Source organism: Carlito syrichta, unplaced genomic scaffold, assembly GCF_000164805.1.
Source record: "Carlito syrichta isolate Samal-C Ts95f unplaced genomic scaffold, Tarsius_syrichta-2.0.1 Scaffold312157, whole genome shotgun sequence".
Taxonomy (NCBI): Eukaryota; Metazoa; Chordata; class Mammalia; order Primates; family Tarsiidae; genus Carlito; species Carlito syrichta.
Genome location: NW_007256253.1, coordinates 838052 through 857190, shown reverse-complemented (window position 1 = coordinate 857190; position 19139 = coordinate 838052).

The following is a 19139-nucleotide window of genomic DNA, read 5'->3' as shown; positions in this document are numbered from 1 at the left end:
ATCCTTCCGTCTCAGCCTTCTGAGTAGCCGGAATTACAGGCATGCGCTACCATGCCCGGCTGATTTTTTGATTTATTGTAGAGATGAGGTCTCGTTGCCCAGGCGGGTCTCGAACCCGCGGACTCAGGCCATCCACTTACCTCAGCCTCCCAAAGGCGCGGGATTACAGGCTGAGCCACCGAGCCCGGCTTCACATCATTAATTTTCAAAGTGATTGACAAATATAATAGATGCTGTACATAGACAATAATTACATCAACTCAGAATGAGCATAGAAAAGACTGAGTTACCAACTTTTCCTCCAGGTCTGTCTCCTGCGCTTAATTTTTCTCTCCTGGTGGTGCCAACATTCCTTTAGTTGCTAAGTCTCCAAATGTATGTTTCCATCTGAAGATCCTACCATAACCTCAGAACTCTTCATAGTGCTTTGAAGCTGACATTTCTCTGACCGTCCCTTCACCTTGTCCTTCTTCTCATGGCTCCCACATTAGAAATCTAGGGTTCTCTGAGCCACATTCTTCTCTTTCTTTTCTTACATAAAGTCTGAGACTAAGTCCAACCAAAATGCCTCTGAAAAAACTAGTACCACAATTTCTTTGAAAAAGCCTACAACTTCATAAGTCAAGCATACCTCACCTTAACAGCAATGAAATCATAAGTTTTAAAAATCACCGCTTTTTGGGGTAGTATAAATGCATGGGGAAAACGCTTATATTGTAACTGTACAGTTCAAGAAACGTTTACAAAGCTGGAAGACCCCTGTAAACAACACCTAGAGAAGAAAATAAAATATTGCCAGGACTCGAGAATCCCTCTTATGCTTATCCCTAATCACTAGTCTTAAATAATGCCAGTCCTGACCTGTCACCATGGATCAAATCTGCCTTTTTTAAACTTTATATAAAGGAGATCACAGATTATGTACTTTTTGTCTAGACTTTTGGGGGGGGCTGGATACGTTTTTAAAATTTATTCCCAATATTGTACTACAGTATTTATTTTTGTGGTTTTGGAGTATTTAACTGAATTAACATACTGGGTTGATTCTATCACATGGCTTATAAGAATCTCACTACTGTTAACATTTTTGTGTGTGTCTTCGGGTGCACATATAGATTATGCAATTCTATTCAGTATAGAACCAGAAATGGTGAATGTATTTTCTGCTACCATAGATAATGCACTAATTTCCAAAGTGTTTGAGATAATTGAACTCTTCTTTGCAATAGTTCGCATTGCTTATCTTATTAGACATTCTCGTGGAAATAAAATAATATCTTATTGTGGTTTTAATTTGCAGTTCCTAGCATGAATGAGGAATAGCTGCTTTATATGTTATTGGTCATTTTGATATCATCTTTCCAAAAATCTAATTCAAGAATTTCCTCTTTTTAAAACAATTGTCTTCCTTTTTCTTGTTATTTTATGAGATATATGTTCTGAATACAAGTTATTTGTCATATATATGTATATATACACACGAATTGCTAATATATTTGAGCACTGTGTAGTTATTCAACTCCCTTATTGGTATCCTTTGGTGAATTGAACTTATTAATTCTAGGATAGCCTGGTTTACCAAACTTTTCTTTATGATTAATAGGATGTGTCTTTTATGTAAGAAATTCTGGCCTGTCCCTAAGACATTAAAAATATTATTTGGCATTATTGTTTAGACATTTTGAAATTATTAACTTTTATAACTAAGTCTGGTTCTATCCAGTGAATTTTTGTGTGTGATGTGAAGCAGGATTAAGATTCATTTTTGCCACAGGAATGTTAAGTTGACCTAGCAACATTTATAGAGAAGACTATCAAAGCTTGGTTCACTATTCTGCCATAATTAATTATTGATATATATATATGTACAAATATATTTTTGGACTCTTTATTCTGTTCCATTAGTCTTTGTGTTCCCATAAGCAACAGCCATACTGTCTTAATTATTGTTTATTTATATCTGGAAAAGAAATTCATGAGATATCTTTCACAATTCCCTTAGCTATTCTTAGCTCCATACAGTTCCATATAAATGGGAGTATCAGTTTTAGAAGTTGTTTTATTGAAAATGTTATTTTGTTGTAGAGATGTGGGGTACAAGTGAGGATTATCTCAATAAGTAGGCTGCATGCAGGTGAAGTTTGGGCTTTTTTCTGGCCCTCACTCCTCTCTGGTAGTGGAAGAGTTACCATCCGTGTTGTCACATGACTTTCATCTTCTTGCCTCTTTGCCTCCCTTAGCAGTGCTGATCTTTTCCTTGTGCTAATGTGACTATTGTTCAGGACCCACTTATGAGTGGGAACACAGGTATTCCATTCTTTGTTTCCGTGATAAACTATCTAGTATGATAGTCTCCAGTTCTATCCAATTTGCTGCAACGTCCATAATTTTATTCTTCTTTATGGCTGCATAATACTCCATTGTGTGCATGTACCACATTTTCTTCAAGCAGTTCACTTTTGATTTTTAAAAAAATTTACAACCATTGCCTTACTAGACTCTGGTCAAGTGCCCTTTGAGCAATGGCTGTCGCCATGTTTCCTGTCTTTGGCCCCCTCCCCCCCTTGGGGAGGTGAATCTCTTCTTTCTCTCTCTCTGTCTTCCTAATTTGCTTTCTAAATAAACTATATTTTCTAATCTAAAAAAAAATTACTACTCTGAATATGCTTGCTAGGATTTCCACTGATATTGTATGAAACAAAGAGAATATGAAGACAATTAACATCTTTGGAATATTGACTTTTTTAGCTCATGTAGAATGCTTTGTCTCATAATGTTCTGTAGAACTTTTGTGCTACAGTCTTGCCTATATTTTGGTAAATTTAGGCACTTTGTATAACCTGCAAATACAGTAAATAATTTTATTTTTTAAATATTTTAATTGATTTCTTACTGGTATAGAAAAATGCAGTTGATTTTTGTACATTGACTATGTATTCAGTGACTTTACTAAATTCACTTAATAAGACTTAGATTGTAGACTTTTTAATTTGTACTGCATACAACAATAATGCCACTTGCAAATATTCTTATTTTTTTATTTTCCAAAAATTATACATCTACATTGCCAATTGCACAGGGTAGAACCTCCAACAAAATGTTGAATAGATGTGGTGATTCTGGACCTTTTTTTCCCCCTCAATTTTATTTGACAGCTGTTAATATTCTACATTAAATATAGTGTTTGAGCCGGGCTCGGTGGCTTAGCCTGTAATCCCGCGCCTTTGGGAGGCTGAGGTGAGTGGATCACCTGAGCCTGCAAGTTCGAGACCCGCCTGGGCAGCGAGACCTCCTCTCTACAATAAATCAAAAAATCAGCCGGGTGTGGTAGCGCATGCCTGTAATTCCGGCTACTCGGAAAGCTGAGGCGGAAGGATCGCCGGAGCCCAGCAGGTCGAGGCTGCGGTGGCTGGGAGCTGCCACTGCACTCCAGTCGGGGTGACAGAGTGAGACTCCAACTCAAAAAAACCCCCAAAAAACAAAACAAAAATATAGTGTTTGTTGTTTAGATACCATTCTTGAAATTAAGGCTGTTTTCTTTTTTTCAGTTTGCAAAAACTGTTTTTGTTATTGTTTTAAGTTAAATTATTAAAGGTGTGATGATTTTTTTTCTTTTTGAGTTGGAGTCTCACTCTGTTGCCTAGGCTGGAGTGCAGTGGCACATTCACTGCCACCCCAGCGTCGACCTTCTGGGCTCCAGCCATCCTTCTGCCTCAGCTTCCCAGGAACAGGATCTTCAGGCACACACTACCACATCTGGCTAATATTTTATTTTATGGTAGAGATGACGAGGTCTGGACAAGTTACCTGGGCTGATTTTGAGCCCTTGAGCTCAAGCAATTCATTTGCCTTGGCCTCCCAAAGGGCTGGAATTACAGGTTGAGTCACCAAACCCAGCCTGAATATTTTTAATTTTCGTGACGTTATCTTTCTTTCTCTCTTTCTATGTCTGTCCCTCTGTCTCCAGCTTTCTCCTTCCCTCCCTCTTCTTTCTCCTTCTTCCACTTGACATCTATTGAGAAGACTTTATAATTTATCTCCTCTAATTTGTTAATGTAGTAGATTACATGCATAAGTATTTTTAATAGTTAAAATAGCTTCACATTCCTGGAACATACCTGTCATGCTGGTGACATAGTTTTCCTTATTTGTAGATCTCTGAATACAATTTCGAATATTTCTAGAATTTGTTTCTAATATTTTGCTTCTAATCTTTGCTTAGAATATTTTCATCGAGGTTAAGGATATTGGACAGCAATTTTCCTATTTGGTAATGTTCTGGGAGTTGGAAAACATCTCATAAAAGGAGTTTGGAAGGACTTTTTTTGTTATTGTCTAAAATATGCATAAAATTAACAACTTTTCTTTGTTAAGTATGAGAAGAATTAACTAGTGGAGTCATTTGAGCTTACACTGGTTATTTTTGGGGTTTTTTTAGATCATCAATTTAATTTATTTAATAAATATGGTCTATCTATATTTTCTATTTCTTTTATTGTCAGTTTTGATATGTGTGATTTTCTAGAAATGTGTTTATTTTATGTAAATACTCAAACTACTTGACATAGAGTTTTGATAATATATTCCTATTTTCCTGCAGGATCTCTATTGATAGCATCTTTCTCATTCTGATATTAGTAATCTATGCCTTATTTCTTGAATATTCTGGATTTCATTTTATTCAGCTTATTCAAGTTCAAAAAACTAAGTATGGTACAGTTTAGCATCCTCTTTTGTATATTGTTCTAGAACTTTGCAATTTGTGCTCTTGTCTTATTTTTCTTTTCAGTTTCTTTGGATTCCATTTATTATTTATTGTCTAACTTCTTGAATTGGATACTTAATAACTTATTTTTCTTTTATTTTTCCTAGCATATGTATTTAACAATAAACATTTTCCTTGTAGGTATGGCTTTATTTGCATCCCACAAGTTTAATATGTTGCATTTTATTATTCTATATGATTCAGTTAAATATATCTCCAAAATTTTATTTTGATTCATTCCTAGACCTGTATGCCATTTAAAAGTTGCCACATTCTTGTAGAATTCTTTAAGTGCCTTTTTGGTATTGAGTTCTAGCTTAATTCTGATCTTGTCAGAGAACATGCTCCTATATAATTTTCATCCTTGTGCATTTGTGTAATGAGTCTTGCTTGTTTTGGCCACTGTTATAGTCAATTTGGGGAAAGATTTCATGTTAAACTGAAAAGATAGTGGACCTTGCAATGATTGGTTACAGTGTTTGTATGTTGATTATATCAGTTTCATAAATTATTTTATTTGTGCTCCCTATATCTTTACCGATTTTCTTCTGTGATTTTGCCAGTTAAAGAACAATATGTCAAAATCTCCCACAATATTTTTAAATTACATATTTGTCCTTTTATTTCTTTCGTGTGTGTGTGTGTGTGTGTGTGTGTGTATTTCTTTAAAGTCTAATCAATTTTATATAAGTATTTCCAGTTAGTCTTATAACAGGTTTCACTGGGACAATGGCTTTAAGGTACTTTTTTTTGTATGTTTACAGTGTAGATCTTATAGACAGCATAAATTCTTGTTTTTCATCCAGTCAGGTAAGATTTAAATTAAATAATTTCCTTTTTTTGAGTCAGGGTCTCACTCTGTTGCCCAGGATAGAGTGTAATAGCATGATCGCAATGATGACGTTCACCACAGCCTCGACTTCCTGGGCTCAGGTGATCCTTCCACCTCAACATCCCAACTTCCACCTTAGCCGGAACTACAGGTGTGCCACCATGCTTGACTTTTTATTTACTTATTTATAGAGACAAGGTTTTGCTATGTTACCCAGGTTGATCTCGAATTCCTGGGATCAAGCAATCCACCCACCTCAGTCTCCCAAAATGCTGCAATTACAAGCTTGAGCCAACATACCCAGCCTAATTTTAATTTTGAATTATTTAGTTCATTTACATAAAATTTAATTAATTACATATTTCAGTCTGCATCTACTATCTTAGTATGACTTTCATGTGTTTCTTTTTAGTTACTTCTTGCCTTTAGTGTTTTTGATTAATCATGTATTTATTTTTTAGCATTTTTTCATCTCTCTAAATAAGTCAGTAATTAGGCAGTTTCTTAAAATTCTTTGTTAGTGATCCTTAAGACATCAGCAGGTTAGCCAGGAGTGGTGGTGTGTGCCTGTAGTGCCAACTACTTAGGAGGTTGAGCTGGGAAGGATCGCTTGAGCCCAAGAGTTCAAGGTTACAGTGAGTCATGATTGCACTACTGCTCTCCAACCTGCCTCAATAAATAAATACGTGAATAAAAAAAGATACCTGCATGTATCTTTGAAATATCTTAAATTCATTTTTTTCCCCAATTTCAAGACAGTACACAAAAATTAAATTTACATTAATGTCATGGGTCACCCATCATTCGTGGTTTTTGAAAATGTATTTCATTGTATATATTAAACCATATAAAACACTTTTTTCAAAAGCAAATATTTATTTACATTTACTGTAAGTTTTTACTCTTTGTTTCTTCTTGAATTTCCATGTTTCCATTTGAAATAATTTTTCTCCTGATTGAAGAATTCTTATTGTTGTCTTTCAGGAAGGCTGTCAGAAAATATCTCTTTGCTTTGCTTTTATTGAAAATAATTGGGAAACCCCCTTGGTTCCCTTCCTACCGTGGGAGCTTTACTGTCTTCTCGATAAATCCAACTTTCTCACAAAAAAAGATAAGAATTTTATTTCCTCTTCATGTTTGAATGATATTTTAGCTGACTATGGAATTTTGGATTAAGTTATATTCTTTTAAACTTTGGAAGACTGCCATAACATCATCTTCCAGATTTAGTGTTTAAAGTGGAAGATGAGCTTTTGCCCATATTGTTGCTCTTTTGCAAGTGATCTGTCTTTTCCTTCTTCTTATTGCTTTTAACATATATTTGGGTTTCAACAGCTTTGCTACGATTTGTATTTTTTTATAATCTTGTGTAAGATTTTTAGTCCTTTTAGAATTTATTTAAAGTATTTAAAGGTTTTGGAAATTTTTCCAAATCATTCCTTGAACGTTACTCTTTAGTCTCTTGTATTTGTCTCTCGACTTCTCCTATAACTCATTATATATGCATAGAGCATACGTTCATGCTCTATGGGTTTCGTCTCCTTTCAATAATTCCCGTTGGTGTTCCTCTCTGTGTGTCAGCGTCATAGTCTCTCCTAATCTATATTTTTGTTAGATAATCCTAATCAATAGTGTTTTACTTGCCATTAAACTCATGTGCTGCTATTAATTTTTTAGAGTTTACATTTGCCTCTCTGTCTGAGTTCCATTTTCCTTTTGAAAGGTTTCATCTAGTCATACCTGTAACATTAATATCTAGATCATCTGTGCATCTATTTTTATTGTCTTTTCTATTTCTTTCTTTGGGTCCTGTCTCTAGTGACTTTTTTAAAAAAAAATATATATATATTAAATATGGTAAAGGACTAGCAGGATATTTTCTTTCCCCAGAGAACATATATTTTTGCTTCTCAAGTCTGTTAGAGTATAAATCGTTTCCCTTAATCCAGTTTAGGATTGAGCTGATTTGACAGACGATTTTAGTCTTTGTGAGTGTTGGTTTATTTTAAAACTAGCCTTACATTTAGAGTGCAACGCTTCAGTGGGCCAAGTAGTTATCTGGACTGCTTTTTAATGACTTACCTGGTGGCAATTCCTGGACCTAAATTTTTTTCTCTTCATCACTGTAAAAAGATTGCCACAATCTCCAATTGTTTTCTTGTCACTTGGTCACCACTTATCCATAGGTAAACGTATGATGGAAAAAACGATATGGTATGCTGCATTCTTGTCCCTCTGGAATCTTGATTTCTCAATCATGATAACAATGATAAAGATCTGAAATATATTATTTTCTCATCTCCATGGGACTACCTGAACCTTTTCTGAGCTTCCTAGTTACTACTCTATATTTGAGTCTCAGTCCCTCAGTTCATGTTGCCCAAGGAGCAAATGCATCCAGAGGAAAAGTAGATCAGAATGTTGATTCGCTTTGATACATTTCTCTTTCCAAGATCCCGGCCATTCAAACCTTGTCTGCCTGGGTAGCTCTTCAGATTTTGTATTTTATCCATATCTTCTGGTTAGTCTTGGTAGGAAGGATAGTCACATATAAGCCATGGTTTAGTAGTACTTTGCCACAAGTAGATTTTGAAGCTTAGCGTCACGAGGGAGTTTAGAGCTTATTGACTTCCAATTCCTTTGTGAACTTCTAAAGCATACCTTTCCAGTACCATTCTGTACTGACATGAATATTTTTATGGTATAAAACATACTTAGAATCAAATTGTAGCTCTGTCATTTACTAGTAACATTGCCTTTGACCTAAGACCTAATTAAAAATGTTTCCTGCCGGGCTCAGTGGCTCAGCCTGTAATCCTGCGCCTTGGGCGGCTGAGGTGAGTGGATTGCCTGAGCCCGTGGGTTCGAGACCCGCCTGGGCAACTTGGTGAGACCTCATCTCTACAACAAATCAAAAAATTAGCCAGGTGTGGGAGCGCACGCCTGTAGTTCCAGCTACTTGGAGGGCTGAGGCGGAAGGATCGCCGGAGCCCAGCAGGCCGAGGCTGATGTGGCCGGGAGTGGCCACTCCACTCCAGTCTGGGCGACAGAGTGAGACTCCAACTCAAAGAAAAAAAAGTTTCCTTATCTATAAATTGGGATGATAGTACCAGGGACCTACCACATAGTGTTGGTTTAAGAATTAAATGTGATACTGTACATAAAGTAATTCAGAAACTATCTGCATGAACTTCCTCATATGAAATTCTGATCCCTGAGTTTTCTTGGGTGCTATAGAGTTATGCAATTCAGATAGCAGCAAGGAGTTATTTTAGTATAATTAGACAATATTCTAAACATATTTATATTTCCCAAAAATTATCTATCTAAAATTCAAATTTAACCGAGCTTTCTATATTTTAATCTGACATCATGCTAACATAAACTGGAATTATCTTTTTCATTTGACCCATGTGTCTAATTCCACCCCTACCTCTACTCAAGTCCTTTTGTTTCTATGATTAAAGGACTTTGTCCCATGCCCCCCCAAAAAAGGTATTTTAAAAATTGTTAATAATGACTTATATTGATTACATAGTAGGTGAATAAATTAATTTCAGCTCTTCTCTTTCTTTTTTATATGGCTACTAAAAATATAAAAGTACACATGACTTACAATAAATTTCTGTCAGGTAGTGCTGTTCTGGAACATACTGAACTCTTTCACATAGTTCTTTGAGCATGAACTCCTCACTTCCTGGTAAAATTCAGCCCATACATGAAGTTGGTATGTATTTGAAGCAGTCCCTTAAGCCGCGACAAGAATTTCTGACTCCCCTTCTGTGTTCCTAGAACACGTTATAAATAAACTTAACAGACACATTATTATAGATAAGATAGTCATAGAGTTAGTTTGTTTCCACCATGAGGATGAGTTTCTCTAAGTAAATAAATACAGGGCCTAATGATTATGATTGGTTATTTGATTATGTAATTGAACTGTCTGTTACCTTTGGCTCTACATTAGGAAAATTCACTTGATTAACGAACACTGCCATTCTTCTTAAGAAAGAACATTTCGCCCCTCCCATGCCCTTATTCTTTTAAACTCTGTCAACGCTTGCACAGTCTTAAAATAGACTCTTACCTGGATTGTTGAAACACTCTCCTGCTGTGCTTTCTCCCATTCCCTGGAATTAGTCTGCTCTGCTTCAAATGTTACCTTCTTCACTTTATTTGGCTCCTTGCCTGAATTTTTACAGGTGCTTCCCTATGTCTTGCTCAACGGAGTTCCTAAACGTGAAACACCCCATCTACGTAGAGCTGGCTACTAATGCTTAGATGACCGAAATCACACAAGATTAAACTGTTCATCTATATTGTGATCTGCTGGGCTGCCACTGTCAGGTTTCATTCTCTTATCTTCACTGCCTCCAACTGCTTGATCAACACAAAAGCTCATCCACATCCCTCCTGACCACATACACACATACATAGGTGACATTTTTAACAGCAAATCTATGTAATCAACTAAAGGATCATCAAACTTTAAATTATTTCCCAGGGAATTTAACTTTGTTTTCTTTTTTTGGTGTGTGGATTTAACATATTTGTTCGTTTTCTCAGACTCAGGGCATTTGTCTAATGGAAGTGCTTTACAAATCAGATAGAAAGATAAATAATGGATTTTTATTAGTAAAGCCAATGAATAAATATTGTGAGCAATTAATTTGTAAATAAAGAAAAATATTTTCAATTTTCAATTATTTGTTGATATATCAGTTGATAGGTTTTTAAAAAGTCGTTTCACTATATGAGGCGAACGAGTTGGTAGAGGGTGGCTCAGGATATGGTCATATGTGTGAAAATAAAACCTAGCTCTTGCCTTCTATGAGCAGACAATTTATTTGGCAGGAGGAGTTATTAAACAAACAAACGCCAACATGTGGAATGGAATGGGTGTTGTTGCAAAAAAAGTGCTCTGATTACAAAAAGAGTAGAAGATGATGCCTCTTTCAGCAAGAATTGTTTAGAAAGGCTTGTTGAAGGATTAGGGGCTTGAGGGGGGGTGTTTCTGTGAGTAAAGATACCGCCTTACTCACAGCACACAAGAGGTACAAAAGCAGAAGACAACCAAGAACAGTTGGGAGAAGGACAGAGCAAAGTATGACTAGAGGGGCTTGTAAGGATGGGAAAGGACATAGGGACAGAAAGGTCAGATTAGGAAGCTGGTGAGAATGCAAGGTCTAGAAATTTGAACTTGATCCTGTGGACAGGGAGACCTGCCAAAGAATGCTGATCAGGGATGTGAAGTAAGGGTGTGCAGGAGAGGCTGATGGGAACGAGACAGGGCTTGGTGGGACCCTGGGGTCAGCTGAGTCTGCCCAGTATGGTTAGGGATTCAAGGAATGAGTGCCAGGACGGGATCTGAGCACAGTAAGGACTTATTAATATTTTCTCGCTTTCTCGCAAGATGTATCGTGCTCATATTCGTTAAAAGACATCAGTTGAATTAATAATCAATAACAAAGCTGAAAAATCTGCAGTTGAGCAAAAAATATTCAGTATGATATCCTGTGCCTAGTGAACCCTCCAAAATCATTTTTGGGACAGGTGAATGAAAGAATACGAGAGGTTTTACATACATAATGGAATACTATGCAGCCATAAAAAAAGAACAAAATTATGAATTTCACAGCAACCTGGATGGAGCTAGAGTCTATAATACCGAGTGACCTCTCACAGAAACAAAGATCTGAGTATCACATGTTCTCACTCATATAGTGGACCTTGATCATCCAACACACTACCATAAGAAAATGACTGACAGTGGTGCGAAACCATGGGGGGGGATGGGACTAATGGTAGTAAACATCTGTCTGGGGACGGGGTGACACCTGTTATCAACAAGGGGGCCTAAATGAAGCATATCTGTATACCTAACCCTTAACTGTACTCCACAATATCAAAATAAAAAATATTGATTTAAAGAAAAAAAAAGAATACGAGAGGGCCTCTACAGGAATATTTGGTATCTGACACTTCAAGAACGTTTTTGTATAAAGACTGGATCTTCGCTATATAGCTTCCATATTTCAGGGCATTTTTATTTCCTTGAATGTGAATTAAAAGTGGCCAAATCTGCAGGCAGAAAATAGAGGCTATATCCAGAGAGACTGCATTCATAGGTCAACCATTCTATATTTTTTAAAAATATGTAAAGAATTGAATCTTTTAAAAAAACCAAAAACCTAGTGTTATAAATTCAGTCTGCTGATTTCACAAGTTTCAGAAAATCAACTGGACCGAAGGATTCTTGTCCAGATCAAAACTCAGGTCTGCTTCTGGTTCCCTGGGAACTACACATAGATACCGTGTCCAGGACTATTTGGTATTTCACGCGTGCTAAGCATCCGGAAAGCAGTAAGAGGTGCTGTCCACTAGCTTATAGTCAGTATGGAAATTACATCACCCTTCTGGACCTTTTTTCCTACTGTGACAAAAAGGCATAGGGTGTTTCATTATGTTAAGAGGGCATGAGAGACACAAATAAAAAAAGCTCTTGATTCATATTGGGTACCTGTGAGAAGAGAATATTTTTAAATATCTGTAGGTGGTTCACTAACACAGGTAATTGAGTTTCAACATATTTCTCCTTTGAGTCTTTCCACGGGAGGTTCTGTCATCCTGTGAAGTAAGGTGGGAAGTGAGAAGTGAAACCTTTTAAGGAAGTATTGCTTTCCTTAGATTGATCCTTTAAAAAGTACTTTGTTAACGTGCTTAATGCTCCCTTTTATAGAAATCTTCTTCCTTTTTTTTTTCTCAAAAAGAATCAAACCCCATTTTTAGAGAAATGGCAAAGGTGTGAACACTTCCATTTAAAATAAGTGACGTGGATATTCCACAAAAGCCCTGAATGCTTGCTGAAGGCTGTGTACGCGGTGATGACACGAGCACCCCTCGTGTGCATTAGAAGGACAAATAGCTCTCTGGATAATTCTAAACATGTGTAAGTTATAACCTTCTCTCCTGGAAAAGGATTTTCTTCCCTCTCTTTATTGTAATCATATGCCTTTCAGTGTGGACTTTCATCTACATTAAGAATAGTTGGCATTAAGGGATGCATTTAAAATTAGGGATTTTTTTTCTCCTCTTTCTTTTCCTGATTTAGTAAATCTGTAGATGCTCTTCTTTTAAAAAAGAAGAAAAAGCACATGGGAACACAGATGGAACCATGGGTCCCAGGGACTGCCACAGTATCTTGGCTTTATTTCCAAGTACTCGTTTTTCCTCAGGTCTTTCAGCAATCAGGGTAATTACAAAAGGTGAGCCCCCGATGGCATTAATGCACCGGAAGACACTTTTCACCACAGGTTGGAATTAGGCATGAGATGCCGTGGCTCCATCTTTCACTCTGTCTAGTTCAAGGGGTACAACATGAAATGCCAAGTTCCTAAGAGTAGTTGTGGAGCTAGACTGTGACCAATTTAGTGTGTGTATTTTATAAGGGAGGAAATTGAAGCCCTGATAGTCAAAGACCAGACGCTTGCTCAGGACAGGGAGACATGAGAATGTGGCTTCTAGACTTAGCCACTTGCGCTGTCACACCCTGGATCTCTACATCACACTGCTGGGTCTCAGAACGCCATCCGTTTCTCTGACTCGAAGGACTGCACGGTGACACTCCTACACCTGCTTGTCCAGTTTCAAAAAGGGAAGCATTTTCCCAAGTGACCAAAGGGCCCGCTCCCATGCGAGAGTTAGCATCAGTTGTTAGAAACGTTTTAATATGGACTGTGCTTTGTATATTGGAAAGAAAACATTTCATCTGCCCCTCTAAAAGTTTTGGGAACAGATATTTTCAATAAATTTACGAGCAAAGAATTCCATGTAACTCCACAGGTTGGCAAAGAGATATGTTTAAATAAATCCAGACTTTCCATTCATATATTCATGTAATAATTCATTTATTCACTCAATCAGTCCATATCTACAGAGCTGGGAATAGGATTTGGATTACAGTGTGCAATGTGGATAGAGTAAATGAAACAGGAAAAATCCCCTGCCCTGATGAACCTACATTCTAGTGAAAGGAGGACACAATAAATGAAACTAACAGGTTGGGAAGTATTCAGAGGCGGAAAGCTATTCTAGAGAAAAATAAAGCCAGGAAGGGAGAGAGACTGTGTCTTGGGAGTGGGGTGCAGGAATGAGTCCTTAAGAATTTTAACAGACATGAAAGAGGTAATAGAGAATCACAGAGGCTGGTAGTTACAAAGAGCCCTTTGTATGTTTTATCTCATGTAGACCTTCCCAAGCCTACAGTTTGTTTTTGTTTTTTTTTTTTCCTTATCACATCTTAAGGATTCTAAGGTTCAGAGAGGTTTAGTGACTTCCTCAAAGTCACAGAGCTAAGATATAGAGACATCAGAACTTTGCACACACATGGTTTTTGGTTAAAACACAATTCTAGTGGTTTTATATTCAACAGATCCTGTTTATCACCAGATGATAGATTGTGTGTCGATGTGTCGGCGTGCAAGAAGGAACTGGAAATTTTCTCTAACATGTTAGGGGAGGAAAAAAAAGAATAAAAGAGAATTCAGTGACTTTTAAAAATAACAAACTTAGAGGAAGCTAAGTTCACATTTCCCAATTCCTCCAAGAAATAGTATCAAAGACATCACTGCTGTCGCCTGTTGCTACCCAGGCACTGAGTAATCAAACGTGGAGCACACACACACACCCACCCCCCAACCCGTTCAGCGTCTCAGCCTGTAGAAAGCGTCCTGTGCAGTCCCTCTAAGACAGAAGGCTACAGCCAGTAAGTCTGTGCAAGGAATGCAACGAACAAAAAGACATCTGTTGGAGATGAGCACAATAAGTAAATAGTTCAAGAGCCACAGTACTCTCTTTTGCCTTGTGAAGAATCTTTACATGCATTCCCTTGCCAGGTAGTTCTCAAAAAGTTCTTAAGTCCCGATGGGTGAATATCAATTTTCTGTGACTTAGTTCAGGGAGCCCTATCCTTCTACATTCCATATGCTGAAAAATCACACTTGCATGAAGACTGCACCAGAGAAACAGTGCACTTTGGGATCCTTGGAGCAGCAACAGCCAATTTCTATGCCAACCAATCTTCCCTTATCACTTGAACTTGCCTCTATCACTGTAATCGTTGCCTTTCATATGTATATGTACTCCATTACATTCTTAAAGAGATTCATTCATTATGTAATCCGTGTATTTTTTTGTTCTTGTTGCTTTATTGCTCAAAAAAGAAAGAAAAAAGAAAACAAACTAAAAGCTAGACTTCACATTTCAAATCCAATGTAAGGGTCCTGGAACAGACCTTGGAGGAAAAGGTACATGTGTGGATGTGGGCTGGTGTCATTGCACGTGCCAAAGTGCCAGGTCCGTGGTGTACTGTGCGAGATGGTCATCTGCAAGCTGACTGTGCTTCACAGCCTGTGTTTAGAGTGCAGATGTTCTGAGCTTTCGGTGGGAATGGCAGTGACACGCCAGAACACTGAGGGTGCTGCTGGATCTGCCGTCCCAATGCAAGTCACTTCCTGCAACACTCGGCAGGCAGTGGCCAGGCAGCAGGGAAAGGTGGACCCATCTAGCAATTGATTGATGAAGGCATGGAATTTGGGGAGCAACCCATTAAAAGTGGAGCTTCAAGAAGGAACGTGTTGAACATAAAAGCTCCAAAATGATTTTACTTTTTGAGGGGGAAGGAAACTATCTACCTACATACCTGCTAAAAAGAAAAATGCAAATAATAGTCTCATCTCAAGGAAACTAAACAAAAGGAAAACAGCTTTAAATTATTCACAGAGCAAAGGCATTGAGAGTCCTGAATTAGATTGAAAAATTTAAAGCATTATTGGTCTTGCAACCTTCTGCGTGTACAGTAAAATAAAAATAAATAAACACTTCTGGGAGCTCAAGAGAGACTTAGAAAACTTATTTTAGCTGAAAAGTAAAGTAAAATAAACCTAGTACTTTTCTACCTGGAGAAATGTTAGTTTTTTCAATTCAAGGTTAAAAAAATCATCACGTTACATTGTGGCTCATGTTTATTTTAATTCCTCATTTAAATATAGTAATGAATATCCTGTTACCACAGTCTTAGACCCTCGTTTATTCCTTTTTTTTTTTTTTTTTTTGGCTTAGATTGAATCAAATATGTGAAATCTTCCAAATGTGCTCTTCCTGTAGAATGTGAGATATCATTTATGGCCCAGAAGGGGAATCCATCCTGATATTGATTATGCCGTGTTAGATTTTAGATTTTTCTGTAAGTGTGTAAAGGCAGTAAATATCAGCAATCCCGATGGTTTAACAGAATCATTCCTCCTCTGACCACATAATTGCTAAATTGTGCATGTCAAAAGGCTTCAGGATATTATGTCCCCTCTCCAGCAGGTTATCAAGGGAAACTTGCTGGAGAATGGTGGTGTTTGTGTGTCCTTTAAGTTAGGAACGCAAAGGTCAAGAGTTGCCAAAAGCATTTTCACTGAGTAACTGCTCCTTTTCCCAAGCTCTGTAACGTGCCTCTCCAGTGATCCAGTGCGTGTATTTAATTTCTAAGCCAAAACCAACTTTCACACCCAAGCTTTATTATATAATTAATCACAGTGATTAGTCTTTTAATATATGTTTATTACACGCCTAGATGCCAAATTTACATGATAATACGGATTTATTTTTCTCATGATTATTTTTGAAGACATTTAAGGAAAATAAATGTGCATTTTTTTTCAGTGATTTAAATTCTGGTACAAACAGCAATTAAATATTTAGTGTATATATAATAGTGTTTAGTATGAGTACAATCTAAAAGCCCTTGTTTGTAGTGGGACAGGGATATCTCTTCTTAATGAGACTGTTTTTGTCTGATTTCAGTGCTAACTTAGGAGTAAAGAGGTTCTATTAATATACTGTGAGTAATGCTAGAATTGAGTTGTTAGAATCCATTTAGTGTGCAGTTCAGAATCTCTGCTCTTCCTGAGTGTTTTCTATGAGTCATACTTCTGAGCAGTTGCCATTGGTTGTTCTGCTAGTTAAACTGCTACTGCAAGATTAATCTTTAGTTTTGACAGTTAAAACAGTTGCAGCATTAATTACTAGGAAATAATTTCCCGTCCCAAAAGTACAGACCACAAAAACATGTTCATAAATATGCTGCAATACTTAATGTGTTCCTCAAAGCATCACCTAAGACATCTTTGCAATGACAAGTCCTAATGCTTACAAATTGTATATTCTCATGAGCACAGAAAATTGGGAAGGGGGCAACTTAAGTTTTTTAAGCGAGATGTCGAAACATATTTTTGGTTCACATTTGATCAGAATTCCATTATTGCATGCATAAACTCCAATCTTCTTCACGGTTTTTTCGTGTTTCATTTTTTCTCTTTGCTTAATTGTGATGATATCATTTCAAGAAATGTAGTTTATGAATGCAAAAGCCGAAAGAACAAAAGAAAACAAATGACGAACATGACAGGACACTACATTCAAAATACAGACAAAGAACCTACGTAGCAGATGAAATCTCACACAGCATCTGAAACAAATGAAAGGAAAACAGATTGTCATCAAATCTTCATTTTTTTTTCAAAAGTTTGATACATATTTCTTTGGGGAATAGTTTGCAAATGATATATAGAATATGTGAAATACAATTGTAAACAGACATGCAATTTACCTAGGTTACAATCTGTTCCATGATCTTTGCTCATTCTTAAGAAAAAAGACAGGGCACACCACTTGGAAAAGGATCGTACCAAAATAAATCTGAGATTGAATTATTAGAACTGACATTATTAATATTTTTTTAATATTCTATGGCTTTCTCGTGATTCCTTGCATGCCACATCTTTAGCAAACTCCAGGGCCTTAATCATTTTAAGATTTGCTGTGTTCTCAATAGCTGTTTGCTGGTATGCAGGCATAATCTCTTTGAATGGCAATAAATATGCATGGCTAAAAACAAAGCTATAGTCAGAAAATCGTACCTCTAAAGAATTAACTGCTATATTCAGTGTTTCTTACACTCTAGTTCGCTGAACACATGTTGCCCTGGGGTCTGAAACTGAGCTACCCTTGCCCTTCTGTGGCTCTTTGGTCTCTTTCTTTCACCAAAGACAGGGTGGGCCGGGGAGGGGGGCGTGAGGTGAATGGGGGGGACGGAGGGGGAAGGGCAGGAGGCTAAGGTGGATATGCAGGAAAAGAAAGGGAAAGCTCTCCGTGGGTTGCTTGTTGTCAGAGCCTGGGAAAATCAGATGCCATCACTCCATATCTCCCTGGTCCCGCTTCAACCACACGCCAGCCAGCGGTGTGACCGTGGCCTCATGGCGACTTCTTTCACGCTTTGAGGTGGCGCTTGTGCCAGCGCGCTGACTGACACCCCGTTTTGAGACTGATTGTACAACATTGTCCAGTACAAGCCATGCAGAAACCTCCCAGGGCTGTGCACAGGGCCAGGACTCACAACAGAGAACATTTCTTTCTAGGTGGTCAGCCGTGCAGCCCTGGTTCTGACCATGGTTAGTGTCTAAGTCTCTTGCTGCAGAATCACTGGACAAGAAATGCAGGAAGCCACACTTGCAGGGAGATGAAAAGGCAAGCTATCAGATATATATATATATGTTTTATCATGTATCTTGGGCTTCGCACCGTTTTGCACCAGTGGAAGTAGCGTGATTAGTTCATCAACCCTTCTCCTTACCAGTGCTGTATAATGTTCCAAGTCAAGCCCGTTTTTATGGAGTTATTAAAAGGTATAGCTTGGATAAGCCATATGCTGATCTTATTCAAACCGAGAAGAGTTTTCAGGGAAAGTAAGAAATTGCAGCTGGTAGCTACGGTAGTTTACTATTTTTGAACGGCTCTTTAGTATATGGTATTTTAATTCAACCCACAGATTCAAATTGGACTTTGACTGTGTACACTAGGATATACTGTATGGTGTTCTGAGTAATGCTGGTTTGCTAAAATTGCAATGTAGATTGATGCTAAAGAGGCAGCTTTGCCATTTCTAAAATCTTCTCAGGCATTTCATACAGAATGAAAATGCTGACAGGCTAGCTACCTCTGCAAACATGGGTGCTGTAAATGCATATAGTCTTGATCCTTCTACTTTCTAAGTACAGAATGGGCAATTAGTACTGCTCAGGCTGTTATAAAGCTATGCAGTATTCCCATTATACCAAGAATGCTGATTGTCAGGGGTTTATAATCAGGCCAGAAAAGAAATGCTGTAGATAAAATTGGTACCCAAGTTTCAGCCATGGGCAATTTTATTTTTACTTGAAAAAAAAAAAAGTGAATTAAAGTAAAATAATCAGGGCTATGTCTAGGGTAAAGAAACCCAGGAAGTGGACAACATCTGAATTCATCGAATTTCTCTCTGATGACTTGCATCTGCTTTCTTTTCCACTTTGCACTTGAAACACAAACTTTTGTGTAACTGTGTGTTTGAATCTCACAAACATTTAGGGGAGAGGTCTTTGTTGCTTAAAGTCAGTAGACCACATCAGGGTAAAATACTTCTGTGCTTTACATATCCAATGCTCCCTTGGTATCAGAGCT